We start from the raw sequence: 8,181 nt of genomic DNA, 5'->3' as shown, positions 1-8,181 counted from the left end.
CACAGACAGGACACTACCCTAGAGAGGTGCCACCGGTGTAAACACTGTAGTTGGGCTTACACATAGACTTGCCAGACAGCATAGTACCTCACTATGAACCTGTGAATCTATTACATGTCCTTTGTGCATGGTTAATTGAGTAGCTCTTCCATTTCGATTAACTATCATGCTGTTACAGTGTCCTGTGACTACAAGCCATATGTATCCTGTTGTATCCTGTTATTGTGTATTGTACATGCCAATAGATGATACCTTTTGTTTGCATGATATAACTGTTATGCTGTGTAGAATATCTGACATATCTACCTACAATACTGTACATTACACATATTTTACATATTATCCCATAATGCAAAGCATACTTGCACAGCAGGACCACCTTAGGCATGTTATTGTCGTTATATGCCCATACACATGCCTACTGTGACAGTATATCAACATATACTATCCCCTGCTATGGCACTTACTTGTTGGACATACCCTACCACTGACGGCGAGTGGTGTGGAATTGTTCTGTTTAAAGCCCTCATGTAGCATCCCTTGTGGTGTCTGTGATGTTTACCTTGTGGCCCACAGCAGGACCCACAATTTCTACAAGCACTACTATGCTCAGCAGGACATCACTACATAATACCTTTTCCCACTTTATGCATTGCGGACACTTTTAATTAATACAAAACAGGCTATACATACACTAACATACTGAGTGTTCTACATACCTTGTTAGCGTTCCAAACTTTTGTAAATATCTCTCTTACACCTTTACTGTTTAAACAGTTCTATGGTATGAGCATACAGTTTGAATGTCTGGCAAGTCATCCTTATATACGTCGATACCTGTAACATGTGGTTTCCTGCCACCAATTGGTGTTCCTGAGTAAATTATTACATGCACATCAGCTGTGCAGCTACTCCATTCGCCAATTACGCGGCAACAGTGGGGTATAATTGAATTCTCCACTTGGGTATTGCCCTTTTGCCCTACCTTCGGGGAGATGGCCTGTATGTGTTTTGTTGTATGGAATTGCAACTGCTATTTGTAGAGACACGGATATTTTGGATTCATGTTCCCCGTGGATTGTGTGTGACGGCTAGATAGGGTTGTCACCTTTCCAAATGGCCAAAGTGGGACATTTGTGCTACAAACATCAGATTTTGCAGGGCAAAACATACCCATGGCCAGTACGAAGGACAGAACTTCAGTTGTTTGCCTGAATAAAAGTTTATTCTTGTAGCATTTCTGTTCCTTATGCTGTTTCGTATAACATTTAGGTGTTTCAAATACAGAATAACTGTTTTATGCAACTATTACATACAATATAGAAAATAATTTTGTCCTAAAATCTCAGGACATTTGCCATTTTCTCACAATATTTTGCAGGACACAACTGCCCAAAGAGGGACTGTCCCTCGCAAAGTGGGACAGGTGGTAACCCTACGGCTAGAGTATGTGGTTCTACATGTGAGTGTACCTGTCATCTCAACCATCTGATAAGGGACTATTGCAAACAAAACCTGTAACATCGCCATCTGTTCCATTATACAACAGTTATGATTTCACATGGCGCCTTTACAAATATGTCTCTCACAAGGTATGTTAATGCTTCTGCAGATGTAATTGAGTGAGTGGATGTTTGTGATGTTATTACAGTCTGTATTGCTATTGTTTCATGTGTGGGAGATGTAGGTGGGTGTACATAACATATACAGGTTTGTGGGGACTGCATTTCTACTTATTCCATATATGTGTGTGGGCTCCTTCCCTAATTGAAGATCTATCAGTTAGTAGACTGAAACTATGGTTGTTACGGGCTTATACATTGGGCCGTTGTTAATTGGTTTCTATATAGTATGCAGGTGAGGTTGATACTTCCATACCTCCAGAAATACAGCGATATGTAATGGAATGTTACTAAATGACAGCTGTCCCATGTATTTCTGTCACAGATATTTGCACTCATTACAGTTGTGTTGGTGACTGAACCTCTTTGGCATGGGTTGCCACCTTTTCAAATGGCCATAGTGGGACATTTGCAGGACACACATCGGTGTTTACAGGCTGACACATACCCATGGTCAGTATACAGGATAGCACATACTTTTATCCTGAATACATACTTATTCTTGTAGCACTTTAGCTACTTATCATGTTTCATGTAACATTTACGTTTTTTAGATACAGGCATAGCTATTTAATGCAACTATTACATAATATATGGGACATAATTATGTCCTACAATCTCGGACATTTTCCCTTTTTAATATTTTTTGTCAGGACACAATTGCCCAGGGAGGGGCTGTCCCTCTTAAAGTGGGACAGGTGGTAACCGTATGCCTACGGCCAGCTATAACCACACCTACCCTAATGATCTACCTCCGAGTTAGCACTAACAGACACACGATGCAAACACACACACAAACACACACACATTACAGTCCCATGGAAATGCACATGTCACCCTCAACACACACATACACAGACTACGGCAATCACAAACACAGTTGAACACAGTACCTATGTGTACCGCAACACCGGCAGCGATAACTAAATGTCCCTTAATATCTAGGGTTACCACCTGTCCCACTTTGAGAGGGACAGTCCCTCTTTGGGCAGTTGTGTCCTGACAAAAAATATTAAAAAGGGCAAATGTCCTGAGATTGTAGGACATAATTATGTCCCATAATTTATGTAATAGTTGCATAAAATAGTTATTTCTGTATCTAAAGTACATAAATGTTACAAGAAACATAATAAGCAACTAAACTGCTACATGAATAAGGTTTTATCTAGGAAAAAAGTTAAGTTCTATCCTTTGTACTGACCGTGGGTATGTGTCGGCCTCTAAAATCCGATGTGTGTCCTGCAAATGTCCCACTATGGCCATTTGAAAAGGTGGCAACCCAATTAATATTGTGATAATATTACACGCAGTTCTAGTGTTCCGGTACTGTGTTCTTTCAGTCTTTCAGCCTCGTGATTACTCGTGTCGGTATGTGACACATTCCATAGTTGGCAGTATCCTATTTATTTGTACCTCCATGGTTGTGTACATGTCGTTGACCTATCTACATATTTGCAGATATAGGTGAATCCGTATATATCAACATATATCTCTCTATCACCCTTTCTATCTCTATTATGTATATATATATATATATATATATATATATATATATATATATATATATATATATATATATATATATATATACATACATATATATATATATATATATATATATATATATATATATATGACAGAGAGAGTGACAGGCAGAATACACCTTTCATTATGTACATGTCGGTGTATACTGTTACCTGGACTCCGCACGTTTGTGTTTGAACCTTTCACATTACACACCTGCCGTTGGTACATCTTGGGTAGCTTAGTGTTAGGTGATTGTGTACATGATTGCATGTTCTATTCCTGGCAGTGGTCATTTTACCCTTCAGAGCAGGCACTATTAGTACAGGGGTGAATAATGCTGGTTTCACCTGTTCTGGACATCATTGACCGTGATCTGCGCGATATTCAGAGAAGCTTAGCCCTGTTTCGCGCATATCCGTATAGTCATATTTAAACAATGCTTACCAGCACTGGGCAACGCATATTCCCGCTAACATGTGCTAAACATGATCTGATGACCTGCATCCAACATGCATTATTCGTGCCTTCGGGATTATGTTACATCCCTTGCAGGACGTGGGACCGGGAACATGCAGGACAGTCACTGCATTTACCACTTGGGCATCTGGGATTTGTACACGTGTTATGGCATTTTGTATGTGGACTATACTACAGCTGTTACTCCATACTGCGATCAAATGGGTAACTCAGTTAGTTTACATATGGATGAGACCTATTAATGGTATGTCCAAGTGATGTTTAATGGATGTGCTCCAGCATTGGGTATGTATGTCACAGTGAGCCACACACTATAACGTGCTACACCTTCACACAACTGTAGGTGGAGCAGGCTGGGGTGACAGATACCTGTCATGGGTACACCCCATGCTTCGCCACTACATTCATGATTACATTATATGGAGCCCCTCATTAACGCACCAGGGAATCCATGCAGAGTGTGTGGGGAACAGTGATTACACACATGGATCCCGCAGTTGGCTCTGCTCCACTGAGCGACAGTTGGTTACTCGATGTGGCGATGACAGCAGACACTGTTTGCCTCGATTGATGAATGGCCTCTGACAATTGGGTGTGTACCTACCGATGTACCTAGGAACCTATACACACAGTAGCAACATATGCTGATAGGTGCGTATACTGTTCAGGTGTTGACATTCCTTGTTCCAATAGCTGTTGTGTGTACAATGGTTGAGGGCTGCCTATGTAGGATTCACACAGTAGGCCACCTATACATTACAATTTACAGGTGGTCGTGTGTGTGTGTGCCATCCATTTTACTGTGTGTGCAGGTGGAGAGGTGTGTCAGCCCATAGGGGCCTACACTGTCAGAGTATGTGCTATACGTTCCCTCTTTGCCAAGGCATAGGCATATTGGGCACACCTCCATCTGCCTACTTGGGCTGGCACAGGGTGTTCGTGGTCTGAATCTGTCTGTGCCTGTGATGGCCTTGACAATTGCAGTGGGCTGTGAGGGCCTTCACCATTTTGTCCCTGCTGCAGCTGTTTCCGCAGGATCATATTATGTAGCATGGCACATACTATGAGGATGTGAGCACAAGTGCCTGGAGAGTACTGCAAGGCTCCACCAGATATGCCCAAGCAACGGAACCATGATTTCAGCATCCTGAACACAGGCTCTATGATGATTCTGGTTTGTGCGTGTGCCTCATTATGGCGTTCTTGCATGGGTGTGTGTGCATTTCTGATGGGAGTCATCATCCATGGCTCCAGTGCATAGCCAGCATCCCCCACAAGGTGGCCATGTGGGATGTCCCCCCCTGACAAATACCTGATACAGCTGTGAGGCATGCCAGATGTGGGAGTCATGGTAGCTTCCAGGGCTGCCAGCACAAACATCCATGATAATGCCCTGGGCATTGCACATGACCTGGCAGTTGATGGAGTGGTATCCATTGCAGTTTATGTAGTGCCTACCATGCTCACTGGGTGGTGACTTGATATGTATGTGTGTGCAGTCTATTGCACCCAGTACCTCTGGGTAGTGTGCCTCATGGTGGAAGAGACGCATATTGCTGGCCAACTCCTCCTGAGTTTGGGGGAAGTATATATGCTCATTGGCATGTGGTAACATGGCATCCAGGAAATGGTGTAGTACCCTGGATGCTGATGCCTGTGAGATCCCCATTATATCTCCAGTTGGCCTTTGAAAGGTACCTGTGGCTAGTATTCGCAAGCTTACACATACCTTCGTGTCCACTGGGATGGGTTCCCCTCTGTTGTTTCTGGATCTCAGGCATGGCCGGCACAGCTCAACTATTTGCTGTAAGATGTCCCTGTCCACCCTGTAACGCTCTACTGTCTCCAGATCATGAAGCCCCTGGAAGGTTACCCTTGGTCTGAACACTCTTCTCCTCCTCCGGGGCCTGCAGTGGTTGTCAGCATCATCCTCCACAACACCGTCAGTCTCTAACACATGGTGATGAATCACAGCTATGGCAGATCCCAACATGTACATTGTAAAAGTTCCCCATATGTTTACACCTATGGTGTAGTGTTTGGGAATACACAGGTGTGTGTGGGGTGCTTTCACACTTTATACTATTGTGCTGTGAACACCAATGATGTCATAGGGTGTGTATGTATGATCGTAGCTACAGGGTATCTTATGTGTTTTACGACAGGAACTACTATTGTGGTGCCTTTGGTGTTGAATTATATTTGGCTGCCGTGGATTACCTCTTGCCCTTCCCTTTACATTTCTTAACGTTTCACCTCCCATTTTCTGGCATGCATCCAGCAGCCTACTTTCATTTGTACTTTTCTACACCTGGCTTATCTTGCGTAATGTGTTCTATGTCCGGTCTACTGCAGGCTTGCTTTGCTCTGCTATGACAGTTCTCTTTTCTTTGCAATCTGACACCTCCCCTATCCTGTTTTGCAGGTTCCTGCGAGCAGACTTGTCAGCTGCCGTTGATTGCCCGCTGTGAGTTAATAGGTGTTAATTGCTCAGTTGTACTTCAATTATCCTACTGCGGCATTTCCTTATTTTCTTCCCCTGACCTTCCTGTTTGAGCTATGGTGCTCGGCACGTGCGTCCGCTTACCAGGTTTCAGGCATGTTTTCCTCTCCGTACACATGCGCTTTCGGGCACCATATGTGCTCTCAGCTAAATGATGCTATACCTACCTCCCCACCCCTGTCCTGCGGCTTTGCTTAGCAACGGCCAGGCCGGATTTGAATTGCTCCAATGTGCTTACAGCTATGGTGGCACATCCCACTGCTGATGTCATGTATACCTCTAAGCCACTCCTCAGTGTTGTAGCGCTGCGCAGTATGGTACATCCTTAGTCCGGCAGGACGTTTGCGATTCACTATTACCTGCCTCATTTGCATGACATTGACTACTAATTCCTAGTTACCACGCCGAACACTGTCACAGACCCTTAGCAACCCTTGCAGCTTGGTTGTGGTGTACCATGCATACCATTGAGTATTATGGTGAAATCATGATTTGTATTACATTGTGATTTTATGACATTTGTATATATTTTCTTTGTGTTCCCATTTGCGCACACATGCCCTGTGGTTGTACTTTGCGCTACTGTGGACATGACATTAAATGTTGTTTTTTAGGTGTTGTGCATCTTTTCTTATGCCATTGGCTGTATATTTAGCCATTGGCATATGTTAACTTTGTAATACATGAGTCTGGTCCGCTTTCATAGCTCCGATGTTCTGTTTGGAAAAATGTAAACCGTGTTTTTTGGTTTACATTTCTGTGGGCTTACGCTACACCTGCACCACTTCATGAATCGCTATGTACCTTCATTTGCATGTTGCTGCACTGCACATGGGGTGATTAGCATACCTAAGCCAAGGGCTGTGCAGATCTGGCATACACCAATAGTGCAAGTGGAGTTGGATCATACGTGAATCGCTCAGCGGCCATGTTTGGCATTATACCACCTATGCTACACCTGCGCCTGGCGCAAGCTTCATGAATCCCAGGGATACTCTATACAAATATACTTAAATAAACAACTGTGCAGTAGGATAGATGTCACAATACAAGATGTCACAACACAGAGTTACAAAGTGTGGAAAACAAAAGGTTGATTTAATTATGAGATATAAATGAAATGAGTGGTAGAAGAGTTAAGAGGGGCATATGTAGAAGGTGGGGTGGGTGAAGACAGAGTGATTCTTGGTAGCAGTAGAGGAGACAGTTGTAGAGGAAGAAGGACAGATGTTATACTTATCCTGCAGATGTACAGCTACAGAGCCAGGATGTTAAGAGGTGTTTTCTTATATGTGTTTTGAATGCCTGCTGGTTTTCAAGAAGCCTGAGAGTATATGGGAGGGCATTCCAGAGGGTAGCTGTAAAGTTTGAGTATAAGAAGGGTCCCAATGCATTTTGGGATTTAGTGATGAAGACGAGGATTTTTTTCATTAGAGTGAAGAGCTTTGGTAAGATGGTAGTGTTTATGTGGGATAACACAACTACAGAAAAAAGCAACTAATTAAACCAGAAACAACACCAATTGGAGAATATTTTCCACTTAAGGAAGTAACAGCAAAGAAATCCAAGACAAGAATGCAATACTATTAAATGAAGTAAAGCACAGAATAATGATGAAAGAAACAAATCATCTCTTTGAAAGATTCATAAAAGAAATATGACTATCACAGAAAGAGAAAAAGATGGAAACTAAAGATACAAAACATCCATTAACTGTAAAAGAATTTTCAATTAAACAACAATCAAACCATTAAAATACAAATAGGTAAAGGGAGGAAGGTAAAACAACACCTAACCGGTCCTAAGTAAGACAAACAAAAGTGTCAAAAGGAAATAACAACAAAGACAAAAAAGTATGAAAATTATATACATTAACAGAGAAAAGAGAAATTCACAGCAGGAAAATTTATTATACAATGCCCCCCCCCCATTAATACTCCAAAACGTGCACGCTGATTGGCCAGCGTGCTCGTTGTAAATCCCACAATATACCAACAGAACAAGGTCCAGTTGCCCGGACTATTTTCCGTTGGTATAAAGTGTCCCAAACTT

This window comes from Protopterus annectens, chromosome 8.part1 (assembly GCF_019279795.1).
Source record: "Protopterus annectens isolate FY-2018-M chromosome 8.part1, PAN1.0, whole genome shotgun sequence".
NCBI classification, from domain to species: domain Eukaryota; kingdom Metazoa; phylum Chordata; order Ceratodontiformes; family Protopteridae; genus Protopterus; species Protopterus annectens.
Note: the sequence above shows the minus strand (reverse complement) of the source record.